The following is a 21,286-nucleotide window of genomic DNA, read 5'->3' as shown; positions in this document are numbered from 1 at the left end:
GAATAAGGCAAGCACTGTCCTGTATTTAGTTCATAGCGCAAGGTGAATACCATGCGGATTCGTATCAAGTTCAAGAGAATAAGAGGATACCGATCATTAGCGGTGTGAAGTACTGTTGGATGTTTTGTCGTTCGACTGGACCACGAAGTCTTGCTGGTTGTGCCTGATGCCTGATTGACAACGACTAGTAGCAGTTGGGAAAATGGACCAATTCTTATCTGTGCTGAAAACTAAAACTTTGAATTTCTTTTATATAAAAAATAATGATGTAGACGAGACAGTCATCGCATTCAGAAATTTAATCAATCGAGTGCTGTACCTAAACCTCAACCTAAGTAAGGAATTAAATATTTACACTGTTTTTATACATTTAGTGGTGTCTTCCTAGAATGTGTTTAAAAATATTCTTCTTTTTTTATTGATAGAATGGTTTGGGCGGTCCCCACGTAAGTTAAAATCTGTCTAAGTTACCTTTGAGAGAAGGGTATACATATCGTTTGGAAAACCAACTTTCGATCCGACGCCGGAGGGCCGAGTGTCATATACCATTCAACTCAGCTCGATGATATCAGAAAATGTCTGTATATGTAGGGGAACTAGGGGAATTATGAACACCCTTTTCTTCTTAAAAAAAAAAACAATTTGAAAATTTGTTACATTACATTGACATCGTAAAGCTAGCGGGGGAAAATTTACACCCCTCTTGGGGCAGTATGAACATCTTCAGTCTATCCCAACGCGAGAAGACATTTTATCGTTATTTTTTGATTATTATAATGTACCTACCGAAAATTATTCAGCAATATGTGGGAACAACAAAAACAATTGAATATTCCTCAACAAACGATATTTGCAGCCTAATTACCGTCATCTGCTCGCTAGACCTTATTTGGTGATACGTGAAAATGATAATTTTGCCACGACACAGCAAGCCTGTGCGTTTTTTCAAGAATTTACGGTGATAAGGGACACATTGAAATTAGTTCACTTGTTAAATTACCGCTTCAGTAGAGGAATGAAATATATATTGCATCTAAATTGAAAAAAATGTTGATATTTTAAAAAAATATATAGGGGGGTCCAATCCGCCCGGGTGTTGCCCCTAGTTCCCCTACACAATTTAAGCGACATGTTTCTTAGCAAACATTGGACCGAATTGGACAAAACAACCGCCAAATCAAAGGTATTGTAATCCCATAGAACTATGTTGAATGTTTCTGGAATCGGTCAACTGGTTCCGGCGATATGGCTCCAGTGAATACGGGTTCCCAAGTACCCAAAAGTTCTGATAAAATGCTATTTGTGGCTTAAGCAGCTTGGTTGAAGGTGGTCTATAGAATTCTAAGCAGCCTCATTTTTAAGTCGTTATAAGAACTTGAAAGTTCCGGTACCATAATTGAAGAGCATTCTAAGAAGCTTCTGGTGGAACTTGAACGGAACTTTTAGAAAATAAATCCCAATTTGTCCTCTACACCAATTCTATATTTAGTTCGCACTTTTATGAAAGTTATTTATAAAGGTAGGTGTGAATTGATTTATCAGCATTAGTAATAGAATTGGAGCTGTTTGAAGAATTAAACCCAGCTCTTCTGCGAACGGCTACGTCATCTGAGATATATTAAAGTGAACTGTTGTCCAGCCTACTGTTGGAGTTTTCAGTGCCAGCTGACTGACTTGAATACGAAACACAACACCTTGATGAATTTTAAATTGGCGTTTGCCCGCATGGCATTCTAACATACTTGTAGCGAAGTGGTTAGCAATCGTAAATCCAGGAAATTACCCTTTAATTATTTTTTTATATTTGGATAGAATGTTGATGCACTGCATAAATATAAGAATTATGATTTATTCGGGCCACTGATCATTTCATATTTACGTACATTAAATTTTGTTACTAATAAAGCCTTGTGCGGATTGCTTCATGTGGTTTGAAAGTTCTGTCGGAACTTTATTTGAACTTCATGGAACTTGAAAGTTCTGTCAGAACTTTATTCGAACTTTATGGAACTTCGAGGGGCACGCAATACAAAGAACCGGTGCGTTGAAGTTAAAATGCAATCAAAAGTACTTAAAGTAATTAATGCGTTTTGAAGTAGTACTGACGGTAATTAAAATTATCTATCCGTAATTAATGTAATTAAAAGTATTGAAATTGTAATTAATGTAATTAAAAGTATTGAAATTGTAATTAATGTACTTTAATAACGAAATTTCACGTTTAATTAATGGAGTTAAAAAGTAGTTAATGTTCAACATTTTGTAATTAATGTAGTTAAAGGAGTAGTTAATGGAATTAATTTAATTACAGCCGTTGTCTGCGTTGGAGCTAAAGGTTATTGCGTGCCCCTAGTGGAACTAGAAAGTTCTGTCGGAACTTTATTTGCACTTTATGAAGCTGTAAGTTCTATCAGAACATTAATTGAACTTTATGGAACTTGAAAGTTCTGTCGACACTTTATTCGAACTTTATGGAACTTGAAAGTTCTGTCGGAACTTTATTTGAACTTTATGGAACTTGGAAGTGATTTTAATCGTTGAATGTGGAACTTTTGGTTGCTTGGGTCGAGAATCTAGAATCGGAGTGTAACGTGTTAAGCCCATCATGTGAATTGACCACATCCGGACATGTTCCGGGTATCCCCGGGGAAGTTTCTAGCTTGTATCAAAAAAATGCGACACCTCAAATCACATGAGAATCTTATATCAAGTGCCCTGGACCAAGTCCTTGGGGAAGTGGCCACTTTCAGCCTAGGACCAAAACCGATAATGCAACACACCAAATCACATCAGTTTCCAGTTTCTGACATAAGCTGACATGAGATCTGTATAATAAGTTCATTGGTGGTAATATTGAGTTAATGAGAGAGAGAAGGATTAGTATTTTCCATTTAATTCCACTACTTTATTTGCTTATCCTTGACAGATACGCGTATTTCGTCTACAATGTGCAGACTTCTTCAGTGTCTTGTACTAATAGTCGAGTATTAGTACAAGACACTGAAGAAGTCTGCACATTGTAGACGAAATACGCGTATCTGTCAAGGATAAGCAAATAAAGTAGTGGAATTAAATGGAAAATACTAATCCTTCTCTCTCTCATTATACAGGTATTCCACTAAGACGCCCACATTCATCAGGAATATTGAGTTCCTAAGCCAACATTGGACACATCTGAATATTTTCTTAGTGCAGTACTGGCGGTAGAAGATAATACATCGTTTTTTTTTTCTCTCCACGAAAGTTCAAAAGGTTTACATCTAGTTCATTAAGTATTTAGGGTTTATTGGTATGTTTTATAGCTTTAAAGGCCAAGTCTGTGAGAAGCTAGAGCAATTTCAATAAATCGCATCTTATTTGAAAATCAATGTTCGGTCTGTTGTTTCTTGAAGTAGAATGAATCAAATTTGCTGTTTATTTTGATCATTTGTAGTTAAATGATTTTTTTTTTCAAAATCGTATAAAATATGGTAAAAAAATAACATTATTTTGGCATCAAATGGCCTCTGATTTTAAAACAAGCTTTAAATACACTCCAATATGTCTTTCTTAGGACGAGCCAGTCTAAAATTTTGACTAAATAATGAATTAAAAGACGGGTCAAATTGGAAAGTTGGCTTTTTTATAGACGACGAAGAACAGGTTATAACTTTTGTCGTCGGATTTTACCAAATTTTAAGCTGTTGCAAAGAATGATGTTTTTATTTCAAATGATAAAAAATTTAGCCTATTAGGATCACTGTACTTCAAGAAATAACAGATGGTAGTCAAATAAGAAGCGTACAATAAATTGTAGCATTTAGTACTTCTAATTGCAATGATGTTTGAGGTAAAGTTTTATTGAAAAGTTAATAAATGCTGGGAAAAATATGCATGTTAATTTTTTTTAGTAATTTAGAGTTAAATGCAAGGAAGTGTGAAAAACTGAAATACCTCCAAAAGTCTATCCTCTTTATTTATAATTTAATTTTAAACATCGTGTTAGATAGTTGTTTTGTGTAATTTCTGCATAGATAATGATTTAAAATATTTCAAATATTGTTTCCTGTGACAAAATTATGTAAAAAAGAGTACTAGCAAAAATTTCAAATATTAGATCGAAAATTCTTATTCAACGGTTTTAAATATTTCAAAAATTTGCAGTTTTAATGAGGTTTATTTAAAAACTTATTATAATTATGATTATTATGAGAATCGTCATTTTGAGATATTTGAGTATATAACACTTGTTTGGAATTTATACTCAAAATTATTTAAAAATACTGTGCTATACTTATCTTAACAACTTTGTCTCAGACGTCATTTCTATAAGAAGTGACGTTTTAGTGCACCAATTTATGTAAAAAATTTAAAAAAGTCATTAAAAAACAAATAACGAGATCCAAAATGGCTTAATTTTTGCAAAAATGTGAATGATTGCCACAATTATGCAAAGTTTTATACAAATTGGAGAAGGTCGAGTTTTTCCGGCGTGGAACTGCTCAGCTGAACTTTTATGGAGAGACATAAAAATCATAGTGTATTATTTGTTATGTCCTGTACTATATGTAAGATTGGAGAAGTCACAACTTGTCATGACCAAAACCCTTCATGTGACACTTCAAATCCCATGAGAGTTAAACATAATGTTTAGTAGGTACCACCACTTCTTCTCAGACACAATCTTGATACAATAAATGGTTTTAGAACTATTCAAATGTGAAAACACATACGCCCTTTTAAAAAATTAGTCATAAGTCAAAATAATCTCGTGATCTGTGGAAAAGTAATTATCTCCAATATTGAAAACATGTTAAAAGGTTCATTCAGATCGGAAAGAGATATTTTGACTTTTTCTGGCAGATTTCACCTGGAAATGCTCAATAATTAAAAGTCCTTGAACCAGGGACCTCATTGTGCAAGTTTTTTTTTGTATGAACGCTTGTATGAAAAAGTTTGTCGTTTCGCCTTGTGGAATTCAACCCCAGTTTATTTGTGCTTGAAGATCCTGAACCTACTCACTGAAACAAGTTTTCACATATTTCTATTGGAAATGCACATAATATTTTTCCAATAGGGGAAACGACCCCTAATTTGGACCCATACATAAATTCAGTAATCGACTAAATTTTCATTAGCAACCAAAAATATCCATTAGTACCGTCCCAATGACGCGTTCATCTAGATAAAATTGATAAATAGCAGATTTTTAGCGGTGGGCCCAATCTTAGATCCATAGGCCAACATTAGAGCCATTTCCCCTATTAATTATGTTTATCTGAATATCACATACAACGGTAGCATCGGTAGGTACACTGGAATCGTAGATGATTTCCTATACTCCCTAAACCACGCGTTCCATGGCTGCATGTCGTCAGCCACGCTGTTTGTGGAGGTTCTGCAAGCAAAACTGGGACAAAGCGGACATAATCGTCTTGACCTTATTTATTTTTGAGAGTAAACCAAAATGCATAAAAATGTCTTTTATGTTGTCCAATTAGCAACATATAAAAGTTTGGTGAGTTTAATAGATTCAGGCTCACTGACAATCAATAATAGGAAGGTAATTAAAAAAATTGATATGCCTTTGCTAATTAATCTAATTTAAGATAACATACCTCATTAAGATATCCATATGTTACCGGTTAGTTATCGGTTCTTGCTCGAATATGTAGTTTGGAGTAACAGTTACTGTGAAGAACGAGCAAATACTAGTTTATCTTCTGTTCCTGCAGTGCTTACTATATGTTTGATCTAGCAAATACACAAAAATACTTTTGCTTAGCAACTGTAGCCTAGCAAACTTATGTACTTATGTAAACAACTAGGCTAAAATGACCCGGCTGAACACGCGCTAGGATTGGCAGGATAAATGAACCAGTACGGTTCAACTACTGATCCTGAAAAATACGAATACGAAAAGTTCATATGGTGTTCATTCTACCACTTCGGCACTAAACTAGTCTTGGTTTTTAATTTGAAAAAGGAAATGAATGGCGCAGTGGATTCCAGTTTCGCGAAGAAAAAATGCAACTTAGCAATTGCAGGTCAAATAGCAAAAGATATTTTTTTTTGGCTCGACCATCTGCGCTTTGCATATAATTGCGCATATTTGCTTGTAATGGGAATTTTTTTTTTGCAAAACCACCATTCGACCATTTAGGATCTTGAAAATGGCATTTTTAACATTTTTCAATAAATTTTAGCACGAAAATGACACTTCTGATCAAAATGACGGCTGACACAAAGTTGTTGAATAAAGTAAAATCTTTCTGGGAAAAACATAGGGTAAATGTTGGCTTCGGCACCCATTGACTGTTTTCGGCAACCTAAATTTAAACGTTAATTTCATTATGTTTTCCCATCAACGCACTTTCCTGAATGTGTCCAAACGATTGTTTTGCCTTTCAGCTTCAATCTGATTATATTTGAACGATCGAGCAATCCAGTAATGCTACATTTTTCTTCAAATAAAGCATACGCACTACAAAATGGGGTTGATTTCGAGTTGCCGATAATAGAACAGCTGGTTAACACGCAGTTCTAATGGGAAGGTTGCCGAAGAAAAAGAGGCTGCCGACAATAGTCACACTCACCTGAGAAGTTTGGAGCGTTGTAAAAACGCTTTCAAAACGTTTTGAAAAATTCTGTCGATTGGAATGGATAGAGAAGCAAGCAGCAGATGAATGTAAACAAACAGACACACCATATATGTGCGTGACGCTGAGAAAATGCTAGTAGAAGTGCAGACGCTGCTTAGATTGACGAGAATACGTAAATTCCCCTACAAGGTATTTTTAAAATAATTTTAATGAAAAAAAAATAATAAAAAAAAGTGTTAAGAACCCAAATATGTATTTCAAAAATCTTATATTAGTAAAAATGTAACCTAGGGGCCTTCTTTAGCTCAGTCGGTAAAGGCATAGCTACAAAGCAAGACCATGCTGAAGGTGACTGGTTTCGAAAATTTCTCGACTTCCACGGCATTAGACTGATGCAAAATTTGAAATGTTCGCTCCACAGTGCTCAAACGGTTCCAAATCGGCCCCAAAATTCAAACTCATGTGTTAAAAAACTGAATTGGCACAACCCATTTGAAGTTTATATGGACATAACTATGGGAAAACCAAACGTTTTGTTCATTGGCTTCTAGCCTTTTTCCTTATTGTACTGTTCACAAGTTTTAACGCTATTTTTATGGGAAATTTTCTCTGCAACAACTTTGGACAAGATCATTTTTCAGCCAAAAGTCAAATTAAATAGTTATTAATTGTTTAAGAGATTGATAATCTTCTAGGATGATTTAGCAGCTGTATTGTGGGCACTGGGCAACACTGTATTCTGCTATGTGACATAGTAGCCATGATGTTTGCCCTCTATTCTTCGCGCTAGAAACACCAATGCTTCCTGCTGAACAGTTGATTAATGACTGAGCATAATCATAAGACACTAGTGTCTTGAATCATTAATAACTTTTGTTCCTTACATTTGATCGAAAAGTAGTTTTCAAAAAAGTAGCAGCTGAGAAAACAAGTGAAGCTATTATTTCCTAAAGTAAAGTGAACTGGTTAATTTTTAGATAGATTTTTTTTTTTGTTTATTAATTTATTTGGTAAGGCTCAACCGAATTAACTTTACAGAGCCGAGGATTCATGGTATACTATACAATACATCTTAAAAATATAGTCAAAAGGTACAACACAATAAACACTTTATCTTCCGCTATCCAAAAAGCCTCCTCCATCAGAACTGGAGCCGCTTCCAGTAGTTTCATTGTATGGCAAATTGTTGTACGCCAACGAGGGTCAGAGCGCGTCCATTGCAGCAATGGACGCAAAACGTGGTCAGCACTCACACACTCATCACGAAACGGTAGCTTTCCAAAGTCGACGACGCATCGACCGAAAGAACTGCTGATGAAGAACAATGAGGAGGACCACACAATGGTTGCTACCGAGAAAACAGCCGATCGCGTAGCACACATCAAGAGTGGTCTGCTTTTGTCGACAGCCGAGTGAACACTGATTTTTTTTTTTTTTTTTTTTTTTTAGATAGATATGAAGCAAAATTTTGGTTTTATCATAGTAATTTCCGTATAAACTTCAAATGGTTTGTGCCATGTCAGTTTCTTACAAAATGAGTTCAAATTTTAGGAGGCTAATCTGTACCCAATCTTGAACCGTTTGAACACTGTGGAGCGAAAATATCATATTTTGCATCAGTCTACTGGGCATAGAGTACGATTGTGCTTGCCACACAATTATTTTAATGCAAAAATGGTACAGACATCGAAAGTTCTCAATTAGTAATTGTGAAAGTTCATCTAGAACACTAAGTTGAGAGCACGCACTTAGCTAATATGCGATAAGCAATAAGCTTTAAATTCGAAGAAGAAGAAGAGTAAATCCTAATCTTTCCCTCCTCACATAGTTGAATTCGGGCAAAAGGTTATTTTCGGTAAACCGTCCTCTTCGACGAAACAATCGTTGGTGAAACGGTATTCGGTGAAATGACGCTGCACCGTTGATAGTTTTATAAACAATCAAATAAAATTTCTACACAGGAAAAAATATAATTTTAATATCCCATCAAAGTGGATGCACTTCAATCGTTTCGAAAATATGGTGCCAAAAAGGACAATATTATCATTAATACAGTGCATGAACTGACATTGCGGTGCTTTTACTGCATTTGTTTATTTTTGTGGCTATAAAAATTGCATGAGATTTTCGACATGATTGAAGTGCATCTTCTTGGATGTAATATTAAAGTTTATTTTTTGCTGTGTATGCCTGATCAACTGTAAGTCATGTAATTAATTGTTTTCTGCTTAAATTTTGGAGATACCGAGAAGCAAAGCATCCATGATCGGAAGGACACGTGTATATGAGAAAATTTCCGAAAAAAATCTATGGCAACCGGTGGGATTTGAACCCACAAATCCAATTCAGTACACTGGTGAATTGCCAATTATACTACGGGTGCCGCTTGACGATACACGGCTACATGTAGTATTGAAATCCGTTTCCAGTACCGCATTTTATATGCACGCGTTCTCTAATAGGGTAGAGCGCTACTTCATCGTAATCGCCCATTTCCGTTCTATCGATCAGAAAAGATCAATAATATCAATGATTTCAACGTGCACAAATCAATAATAGGTTTGTTCCGATGCGCTAGCTCATTAGCTACAACATAAATCATGTTAGAGCGCATAGTATGAATATTTACGCTCATTGTTCTCAAAACAAAAGAAGCGCTCCTAGCGAATCCCCTTTTTCTACGTTTATCCGTAGGACGAAGAAAATCTAATGGCGTTTCAATGCGTTAGGACGGAATTGAAACTCGTAGAACGAATTTAGAATCAAGAAGCAGTGTTAGATTTTAGACAATATCTTATCAATTTGTGACTCTTTATCAAATCCAACGTACGTATGGAAAGGTCAATAAATTTGCAAGTCATATTTGACAGAAATATTCCATTTTTTGTTTAAACTCGTTCAGCAAAGAGAGGTAAAGCGCGGGTTGTGCTTAGTAGGACGGAAATTAGATCAAAAACCCTATACAGACTCATCTCCTCCCGATGATGTGTGCCTGTACCGCTCTAGTTTCTCAGTATCAGTAGATGATGAACAAACACAACGCTATTATTGCCTTGCGTCAAACATCTCGAATACGGGTTGTTCGATTAAATTTGACTAAGGCGACTGAGTGTACGTCTCACCCCCTACCACCGGACCAGATCGATGCTTTGCACCATATATGTTTACTTTTCTATGGTTGATCGACTGTAAGTCATGCAAATTATTGATTTTATTTAGAAAAAAGCAGAAGATAATGAGAAACAAGCACATATTCAGCTGGAATGGATTCAATAGATAACCATGAGTGAATGTTTGAGTTATATGTAGGAAATGACGTATACGGCATTAGCTGAGCCAGGAATCGTACTTGTTCGCAAAATAAACCACGCTTATTTGTCAAATAGTTGAAGAGGTTAGATTCAAAACATGTATTTGCCTTTGATGTTAAAACGGATTTTTAGACGGCATTACATTATTCTTATTGAATCGCAAGTTTTTAAAATTTCTCGAAGTTAGTCGCATTCTGTTGTTGTTGGTTACGCATACGCCTTCTAATTATATAATAATATTGCGCGTGCTTGAGTGACCTACTGTGAACAAATTAACCATCTTTGTAATGTGGAGAGCAGATTTGTTCAATAACGGCATTAAGGTGTAATTAACAATGGTGCAATTAAAAAAAATATATAAAACTGGGTTTTATCGGTGGATCATTTTACATTTCAAACAGCTATTGTCATTAGATTCTCTTACCATTTAACATAACATGATGACAGTTTTTTCACAATATATCAATATGGGTAATGGAATTAATGTCAGCTTAAATGCCTCTAATTTGAGCCCATACATAAATTCAGTAATCGATTAAATTTTCAATAGTGACCAAAAATATCCATTAGTTCCGTCCCAATGACATTAGAGCCAATTTCCCCTAATGCGTCGAATAAAACTGTTTTTGTTTTTAATTTTTGAGAAATGCACCAGAGTAAATTACACCTTAAAAGCATTGAGCGTTATTTTTCCAGCTGCGCACGGTTCAACAAAGAGCAGCGAATCACGACTTGCCATTCGAAAATTGTACGTGCCAATCAGAATTCGTAATCAACACCAAACTAGGACAAATGGTATAATCCATTTGTTATCACAAACCGGCATGAGCGCGAAATGTTTTAACGATTAATTGGCTTCATGCGTTTCGCAATATCGAGGTATTCTTCAAGAATTGGATAACTTTTTTCTGTTTTATAAGAGTGCAGTTGTACTGAGAAATAAAAAAAATCAATGTGGTGAAATTGAGCGAGTGGTTTACCATATACATTTTGCGGGGATGAGTGTTGCTTTTGGCATGTAGTGATTAATTATTGCCTTACTGTGCATTGCATTTCGATCTATCTAGCCTAATAATAATTTATTTTATAAAGGTACATCTTGTGTAATTTTGTGTCGTTTTATGTATTATGTTATTTTGTACCAATTTTTTAATTGAAATCACAAGATCTACATAGTAAAAAAAATAGCGTATTATATAGAAGCGAATCGAAAATACGGTGTACTTTCATTTCTCACTTATGACAAATTTCACGCCAGCTTTACCAGTGGTTGGTGGCTACCAGTGGGGCGACTCCATACAAAGTCTGACCTATCAAATAATTCTCTAAATTAAGTAAAAAAAATCATGGTTCTAGGGTAATTTTGGGGTGCTGAATCCAAATATATTATAAGTTTTGCATTATAACTTGTAATTTTTACGTTATAAACGATTTTGTATTTTTATTTTTTGTTAATTTTTTTTTACGTTGTAACTGTGAATGATGGTCATGAACATTTTTGTTTATACAATGCTTAGAAAACATTTTTTTTATTTAACATATAATTGATTTGACGAATATTTTGCTCTCATTTCCTCAGTACGACACCGTTCCGATCGATCACTGCATACTTCAAAAGCTTTTTCAGATTTTCCTAGCCGCCAAGGAGTATTCGATGGTGATATTGCATATTCCTCTAACCAATCTGAATGGTCCTTCTCAAAGCGGAAGCGTTTCCGTTGGGATTGAAGAAATTTTCTATTGAATGCTTTCCAAAAAATCTCAAACTCTTTATACGAATTCGAAGGAAAGCATTTTTCCGCGACTGCTTTCATCTTTTCTAGAGATTCTTGATGTTTCATCGTTTCGTAAATCTGTTTTCTTTAAATCCATTTCCTTTAAATCCGTTCCCTTTAGATTAAATGAAAAAAAAAAGAATTTTTATAACGGTATTGAAAAGATATGAATTAAAACGAAATGTTAGATCACGATTTCACGACATAAATTGTAAATAAATTAACCACAAAAAAAAACTTATTGTTACGTACCGTACGATCGCTCTCGTGGTTATTCAGAGTTCATCGTGATTAATTTATTCTCAAAACCGCAACTTACTTGTACTTACCATTATCCGTACCCATCGCTGATTTGGATTCAATAATTAATTTCGATGATAACTGATAATAACAATAACTTCAAACCGATAAAACGTATTTGGAAAATGTATGGATAAACTGATGCTGATATCTTGTTACTGCTGCTGCTACTACGTTTCGGAGACAGATAAAGTGGTATGATAAAAAGTGTCGATCACTGTTTTTCATTCCTTTCACTAAAGACTTTGCCTTACCTCTGCTTGTTGAAAAACACAAAGAATAATACAGACTGAAAACGGGCCAGATCAGTTTTGGTGTAAATTGAATAATTTCTATTTTTCGATGCTGTGTTTATTATTATTTAGCCTAAGGGGTCGTACACTAAATGCGTTATACATTTTCTATGACTTTCAAATCCCGTCCTTACATTTTTTGTACCAAATCCGAAAAAAATATGGCGCATAGGAAAATCTTAGAGCGCTCTGTGATTCCATAAACAATTACGTAATTAGTGTATGACCCCTAAAAACAGAAAATGGTTGATGAATGATGTATAGATAAGGCAAAATTAGCTGTTATTATGCACTAAAAATGAGCAATTAACCAATCTGCTGATCGTGATTCAAATTTAAAATTTTATAATGCCACCTGAGTAAAAAACTTTTTTTTCATTTCGCACTATTAGCATCCAGCGCATCTCTAGTCTACGCAAGATCAGGCTATGCTCATTCGAAACCTTATATTTTAAACTACCTTTTTCAACTGTTTCAACCATGGCAAACCCTGGCTTCATAACTTTGAAGCTTCATTTATATGAAAAAATCACTAGTTTTTAATCTATAATACTAATTTAATAAGTTTCTACAAATTTTAATTAAACTAATTTGTTCTGCAGTGTCTTTAAAACAACTTTCTCTCAGACGTCATCATAATCCAAGCTACCGTTAAACCTCCAGTTGATTGAGTATAATCCCGCTTTTGTCGAAAAAATGAAAAAAAAAATGCGAGGTAACCAACTTTAAAAAGTCAAAAAAAAAAATAAAAATTAAAATTTTCTCGTATTGCGTTCAAATTTTGGATTTGAACGGGTCAATAGTATAGAATGATAGAACAATATAATGAAGGAGGAAATGCAATTTTCCAATTTGTTCTAATGGCCAGCGATTCCCCACTGTGCAGTGTTGGGAAAATATCAAAAAATTAAATCTCACCAATGCCCAAGATCACGCTTGATTTTCGTAGACAAAAAAAAATCAAACAACTGTGCTTTAACTTTATTTATATTTGTATTACTTCTGCGTGAAGTTAACGATTTTACATAGTTGAAGATGCCAAGTTTCAAATAACAGACTTAACGTGGTCATCTATCTAATAAGATGAGGAGATTGAAAGTATAGAGTTGATAGTTCCGTTAGAGAGTACGGCAGTGTGAAAATTGTATATAGGGGTAAGAGGGGCATAGTGAACAGGTGGGGCATAGTGAGCATCCCGTGCATCAGCTTGGACTTCCGGCCGTTCGGAACAAATTGGTTGGTGGTAGGATCAATATAATAATGATATTGAACCTACTACTACCAGTTGATTTGTTTCATGCAGCTGGAGATCCAGAGCCAAACTGCGGGATGCTTACTATGCCCTAACTGGTCACTATGCCCCTCCTCCCCCTATAAAGTAGAAAGCGAGCAAGGACAACTTTGAGGAAGGTACGAATCGGGTAAATCATCTCTCTTTACCAAACTCCCCCGTTGGAGAGGGATGGCAAAAATTGATGATCACCGATTTGTAATCTAGCGCAGTTTAGCACCAAACGGAATGTTATTATTACTGATGGCTTCCAAATTTATTTACCTTTCCGTACGTACCGTAAGATTTGCTAAAGAGAAACCAATCGTTGAGATATTGTCAAAAGTCTAACACTGCTTCGTGACGCCAAACTCGGCCTACGGATTCTAAACTCGGCCTAACGCATTTAAACGCCATTGAAAGGCCAATGAATTCACTTCGGCCTATCGGATGAAGATAAAAATTGATTTGGTCGGAGCGCTCCTTTTGTTTCTGGGAATAATGGGTGCAAACCTTCATATCACGCGTTCTCATTGACTTCGTTCCGTAGCTTAAAAACTAAAGTATCGTACCAAACGCACAATTGACTTGTTAACTCTGAAATCAAGGATTTATTTGATGTTTTCTGCTCGATAGGCCCAAAATGGGCGATTAGGCCGAAGTAGTTCTCTACCCTACTGCTACTGTACCTTTCGACCAATGATATGATTGATGGTAATCTCCCATCTAGAGTTATGTACTTTAACTATATTTATGTTTGTATTACTTTTGCATGAACTTAACGGTTTTACATAGTTGTAGATGCCATGTTTCAGCCGCTCACCATCCCGCTCCAACGGGATAGTTTGGAAAAGAGAGATGATTATCCGGATTCGTGCCTTCCTCAAAGTTGTCCTTGCCCTCTTTCTACTCTCTATATACAATTTTCACACTGCCGTACTCTAACGGAACTATCAACTCTATACATACTTAAATATCCTCATCTATCGTATAAAATGACCATCAAATGATGTTATTTGAAACTTGGCATCTTCAACTTAACAACTGTGGTTGATTTTGCAAGCTGTGATATCGCAGCTCAGAATATCAAGCTAACAAAACTCACCAACACTTTTAAGGTGGAACCACTGTACACTTTCAATCTGCATTATGGTCCCATACAACTGTACCAAATTTGAACGAATTTGGTTACGTTTCATGATTTGCCGAAGAACTTTAAAGCTTGAATGGGACAATGTAAATGATTTGAACTATTCAGTTGGTTGTATGAATAAAGTAAATAGATATTCATTTTTTGCACAAAACTTGAATCGATTTGCTGTCTTCGACAACTGTGCAATTTTTTTTTTAATTTTAGGCATGCAAATAAACAATTTTACTCCGTTCTTCATACATTTTCCCACACAAACTTTAAAGTTCTCCCGCATCAAATCATTACCAAATTCTTTTATATTTGGCACAGTTGTTGGAGATCTCCTTCCTTCCTTCCTCCTTCTTTCCTTTATTTAACGTCGGTCTCTGTTCCGCAATCTAGTACCAATCACCGACGGACATCGATTGCCATCCATTGACGGCAATCGAATGTGCAGGAAAGCAGCTTCCACACCTGCGTAGGATATCGCACCCATTCAACACACATGGGCCGGGTTTTACTTCCCTTTCGAAGGAAGACGTGGACCAGAGATTTTTATGCCTCAGAAAAATCCCACTGACCTCGGCTGGGATTGAACCCAAACCCATTGGGGTACTAGAAAGCAGTCACGCTTACCACTACACCACCGGCGCCGGCTGTTGGAGATCTCAATACAGATCATAAAATCAGGGGTGTTGACCCATTCTAGTGCTCATCTTTCCAAGTATGTATGTACACGCAGATATATCAAATTTCTGTCTGAACCCATCGTTATAATCGTTATCACAAACAGCGGTAGAGGTAACAACAGCTGCAATTTCCAAACCTACCGACTAGATGCCTACGTGACATGACGACTTGAGTGTGAAACAATCGATAGAACTGTTTCCGCATATCGAAGGTACGTGAGCAAATCCGCGATCATCTGTTTTGCCAGTGGTGGCTGGGGAGATATCCCTCACCATCCCTCCCCAACGGGGGAGTTTGGTAAAGGAGACGATTAATCCGATTCGTGTCTTCCTGTTTTTTGACCTTTGCTCGCATGCTACTCTCTATATACAATTTTCACACTGCCGTACTCTAACGGAACTATCAACTTTTTTTTTCATCTCCTCATCCATCGTATAAAATGATAACTTTAAGCCTTATATTTGTCGTTGAGCATCTTTAGCTACACAGCAAAAAAATAATTTTGATATCACATCAAAGTGGATGCACTACAATCATGTCGAAAATTTCATGTAATTTTTATGAACACAAAAATAAACAAATGCAGTAAAAGCAGCATAATGTCAGTTCATGCACTGTATTAATGATAAATTTGTCCTTTTTGGCAAGTAATATTGCACCATATTTTTGACACGATTGAAGTGCACCCACTATGATGTGATATATAAATTATTTTTTGCTGTGTATAAAAATTGAGTTTTCCAACAAATCTATTTGAATTTAATAATCTTGTTTTTCCCCAGTGTAGGGTTTTTTTCTGATGGAATTTTCTTTGATAGTTCTTAATATTTTTTTACGAGCGGATTCAGAAAGTAAAGACTTTGAACCTCGCGAGCACTAACCTAATTTGAAATTGAAAAACCACAATATGAAAGAGTCACAATGTCTTACAGGTTTATTATCACATTTAAATGGTGTAATAACGTCCAATAACAGACTGCATAAGCAGTCCTTCGAAGAAGTGATAGATCAAGTTGAAGTTTTTCTCAATGTTAAAAAAGGTCGGGTAGAACAGCGAGAATCCTGAGAAGACTAAGTTATCGATTATATTTATGCAACTTAGTGATCCTTTTGATGTTGCTTTGACATAACACTTATTGCATGCTGTGTTCTTTGCAAAATATTTATATTAAAATAAATTTATGAAGGTGTCCACATTTCCTAGTTACTCACTAATCTCATTTCAGCATAAAGAAAGCCATTCACTTGCCATTGCAAACGTGGAATAACAATGAACGAAAAGAACCGTAACCCAGTAATGCATTGCAGCGGTAAAAGGTTTCTATCGTAAATTACAGGCCAAGGAGAGTAAAAGTGACGAAGATGACGAGGTGAAATTATAAAGTAAATGCAACAAGTGAATTACAAATGAGTTTGCATGATTTGCCGTAATGGCCATATATGAAAAATGGCCCTAATAACACCCTACTCGCCGATGAGATTGAATGATCTAATTCTACTAAATGAATCATCGTATGATGTAACATCATTAATGCATCTGTGCTACTTATATGATGTCTTGTGAGAAAATTTCTGTTTCACTATCATTGTTTCAATTTCGTGATTTGCTGACGCTTCGCAATTTTCCTCAAAATCACATTTATCATCAGACATGCTGTTGTAAGTTGTTGCAAATGCTTTGGTCAATTTTCCGGCCAATGTAGGTATCCGGCAAAATGAAAACCAACGCGAGAACAACGACGCACACCATACTCACACATAACATTGGGACCATTGTCGGATGGATATGTAGAGCACTTGCATAATAACTAACTGTGCCTGCGACGAGGTGATACCATTCTGTGCTGTCAGTCGAACCGTGGCCATATAATAACTGCATTTGATCACCCACACAGTGTGCGATGGAAGAGAACCATGAGTGGTTCGCGCATATGAAGTGCGAAATTGATTGAAATTTCGTGTAATAGGTTTTTTGATTCAGTAGGTCACCATTGATGGTTTGATAACAGTAAAACAAATATTTTTGTTTTTCTTCATTCGTTGGAAGATTGGAGTAGCTGTTCTATCAAATCGATTTAAAATGTTACTAAGCACTTTAAAACTTCCCGTGACCAGGATACAAATCACATCATGCTTAAGATAATGAGTCCAATTTCCAGTCTGGTTGAGGATCTTCTAATGTCGGAATAGTGTATTCGGAATTACACACAGTCGAAGTAGGGGCAAGAGTAAGCACTTAGTTTTAAAATTTTTGAAATTTCTTCACCGTAACATACAAATTTATTTTATAACTGTGAGTCGATCCCCTTACTATGTACAAAATCCCTTAAGAAAATCCCTAAGAGAAAAATAATAAATCCAGTTTGGGTTTGTTGTTGATTTAGAAAATAGACATTTATGAAACATTTAGTACGATACACACTTTTACCTCAGCAGTGGGGCAAACGTACGCAGTCGGAAATCATTGACTTAATCATCAATTAAGGAAAACAAAAAAAAATATTGTTATATGTTCGTCATCTTTACGCCATTTTTCTGAAGTATGAAATTCTAAGATATTACAAGAAGGTATTGATGCGTTTGACACATTAAAGCTGTCAATTTAGCTTTCATCGTCTTGATTTTATAATCGCTGTGCGCTCACGATGAGTGAGCACTCAGCGATCATAAAATCGATTGTGACTCATTTACGAGTTAAACGAGTATTCATAACGACTTATGATTGTATAATTTCGAGGAAAAAAATGTTTACGCTAAATGAGCATTTTCAACCTTACATTACGCACAGATTATTTGTATGCACTCAGCTATTTTCTTTGTTCAAGTTTCTTTAGCGGGGGAAATTAGCATTAAAAGTAGCAATTATAGATTACCAATCTCTTGTCCCTGTTACTCTACCAAATGTTTTGTACCTTTGAGGTTAGTTGTTCGTCGCGAAGAACAACTTGCACCTGAAAATATAAAAAGAAAGATATCAACGGTTATTATCGGGTAAATGATTTATTTAATGATAAAATGATTTCTGATCATGGCTCTCTCAGTGTTGGGTACACAGCAAAAAATAAATTTAATATTACATCCAAGAAGACGCACTTCAATCATGCCGAAAATCTCGTGTAATTTTTATGGCCACAAAAATAAACAAATGCAGTAAACGCAGCGTAATATCAGTTCATGCACTGTATAAATGGTTATTTTGTCCTTTTTGGCAAGTAATATTACACCATAAGTGATGTGATATTAAAATTAATTGTTTGCTGTGTAAACCAAACGGTCAGTTTTGAGCAGTTTATTGTGGCTTTTCTCAACAGTTAAGCAGTTTACCCTTTTGTAACAAGTCTACCAGCTTGTTTTGAAAGTGCTGCTCTTTGAGTACTTATTCATGTAAGAAACCTGACGGAATAATGTTGTGATATTTGTTTGATGAAGTGCAATGAGAGAGCATGATTTTGACAACATATAATTTATCTTACGTCAAGCCAATCCCGAAGTAGACCTGAATACTTACTTCTTGTTTCTAACTGAAACACACTTTATTCAGTAGTAAGTCGTAGTAATTTATATCATTTTTTTCAAACGGCGTAGCCATGCTTGGCATACACAGTTTTGGTCACAAACTGCTCATTTTCTAATAACTTTGCGCACAGTTGACAAAACATAGTTCTGTTTGAAGCAGTAGATATAATGAAGTTTAAGCTTGTAATAAATACGTAAGAAAAAGTAAATTTTAATTCTAGTAATAAACTGTATTGGTTTTTGCGTTGTAAAAATCAAGTAAGAAATGCTCGCTGCACATCTCGGACCTGTAACCGTAAAAATTCATTGGTGTTGATTCAAATGTTAAGATTTACCTACTCTTTGCATATCTATAGTAAGCTTTGATCCTAATCTATCAATTACTTTAAAGAAAATCAATTTTCAATAACTGAGTGAAAAGTTATTAACGAATGAGCAGTTGGGGTGCACATTTGTGCATGTCAAGCATGGGCGTAGCCAATAGGAAGACTTAAAAAAAATGTTCCAATGCTTAAAATGAACGACAAGAGGAATTTTGAGATTTATCGTGGAATCACTTCTCTGTGGCCAATGTTTGCCTGTTCGAAGATTTTGGAAATCATTGTAACTTCATTTAGCAGGATCAACATGGGCTCTGTCCCAAGAGGCATATATATATATATATATATACCTTATTGATGTTGCTGCATCCTGCTTACGAAATCTCGAAAATGCCGCTCAAGTTGATGCCATGTATACTGACTTAAAGTTTGTTTTCGATCAAGCTAATCTGAAATTACTACTGGCTCTGCTTGAAAAATCTCGTTGGTTGGCTAAGTTTGCTCGTTGTGAAAATTGTGTTGGAATCTTCAATGCTTTCACCAATTTATCTTTAAACTGACGTTTGTCAGAAAACAAGCAGACCCCATCTTGATACCCGATCCAGGTTGGAACTGAATAATAAACGAATTTGATATTATTCTCGATCTCATCAACGATCTATCCAGGCTACTACCATCAAGTTATCGGTTGTTCTATGCCAAAACGTCAACATATAGAGAAACTGGTAGTAATCCCGGCACCTTAAGGTGAATTGCTACGGAAACCTTACTTTTGATCAATCTCATTGTATGTATGTATGTATGTATGTATTTATATACAATCCAACTTCCCCTGTCCGGTGTTTTTATGGAAGAAAAACGTTTGCTGATCCCATTGCAAACAATTTTACCCCGGAAGTTGAAAGGTGATAGCTCTGTTGAGATTAAGTAACCCATTTCATAATGCCTGGTCACTCACGTCCATTTCTAGGTTACTTTCACTTACAAAAAGCCCCGCATACACGTAGTACCGATATAAAATGTATATTGGTAGGTACTGCGTGTACACTTCCATCATCAAAGCAATTCCTGCTTTGTAGATGGCACGTATTTAGTAGGATGCATTTCATATTTTTATATCTAGTTGTATTCAGTTAGATCTCACCACTTATGTATTGTGTTCTTGCTGACTTATAATTAGATTGATCTCACCAAATTTTCCGCCTCCTGTAAATCAGTCAATTTCACAAGCACACTAATACAATACATAACATCTCTGATCACGGGAAGTAAAGCCGTTTGTCCCCGGTTCATGAGATTGATGGGTTGACATGTAGGGTCCAGGTGTGGGAGTTGGCTCCCTGGCGTCAGTAGCATTGGTGCTCAGCACGGAAAACAAGATCGACGGAAAACAAATCAAGGAAAAAAAAGACCAGCATCCTGAGAGGTAACACCGGCACTCTTTACCAAACATAATTTTTGTACGTAAAATATAATTAAATAATATTTTTGTCAGGATTATTGAATATTGATGGTGTAGGGTCATTAGTTTGAATGGGTCATTTGGCTGGATTTTGATAGATTAGTGATAGATTAAACTCAGAATGTTCTCTAAAATAGCATTCAACACTCTGGGACTCTCAGAATTTTTCAAGATCTCTGACGAGAAGGGATATTGAAAACATTTAAAATCTCGAACATTGATACATTTTGAAGGTTCTGAACTCTGGTGGGGCAAAAGTTCGAGTGGATCAAAAGCTCGTTTTGAGATTTTCGATGCCCGTGCATAATAAAACTCAATGCTTTGGATTATGTTGGGAAGGTCTTTTAGAGCCAGACTTTCCCGCAAAAAAAAAAATCAAAAAATTGGTGATGTTCGAAGAGTTACCGGCAAAAGTTTGTTTTGAGAGGATAAATTATAACATTAGTATCTGCTTTGGGGGAAGACAACAAAAAATCAAATCACTAACGAAGAAATAATTTTATTTCAGGGCATGGTTGAGCATCTCTTGGTTTCGTTATGTCCTTCACACCGTCATGGGGTAATTAAAGATTTGTAGGTGCAAAACTTCTCAAAAACTATCGTTAAGTAAAATATAAATACGTTTATTGAATCATC

General features: G+C 35.5%; 1 protein-coding gene across 1 annotated transcript in view; it reads right to left on the bottom strand.

Moving 5' to 3' along the window:
* Positions 1-21,286, bottom strand: part of LOC135704920 (uncharacterized) — a 153,309-nt gene that overhangs the window by 31,528 nt on the left and 100,495 nt on the right. Inside the window, exon 2 of the mRNA XM_065226463.1 lies at positions 18,265-18,303. The gene's annotated coding sequence lies outside the window, so the exon portion shown is untranslated. The remainder of the gene's footprint in view (positions 1-18,264; positions 18,304-21,286) is intronic.

This window comes from Ochlerotatus camptorhynchus, unplaced genomic scaffold (genome assembly GCF_037179485.1).
Source record: "Ochlerotatus camptorhynchus isolate MF236.1 unplaced genomic scaffold, CSIRO-AGI_Acam_v1.1 ptg000251l, whole genome shotgun sequence".
NCBI classification, from domain to species: domain Eukaryota; kingdom Metazoa; phylum Arthropoda; class Insecta; order Diptera; family Culicidae; genus Ochlerotatus; species Ochlerotatus camptorhynchus.
The sequence above is the reverse complement of the archived record's forward strand: the minus strand, read 5'-3'. Positions and strand labels throughout refer to the sequence as shown.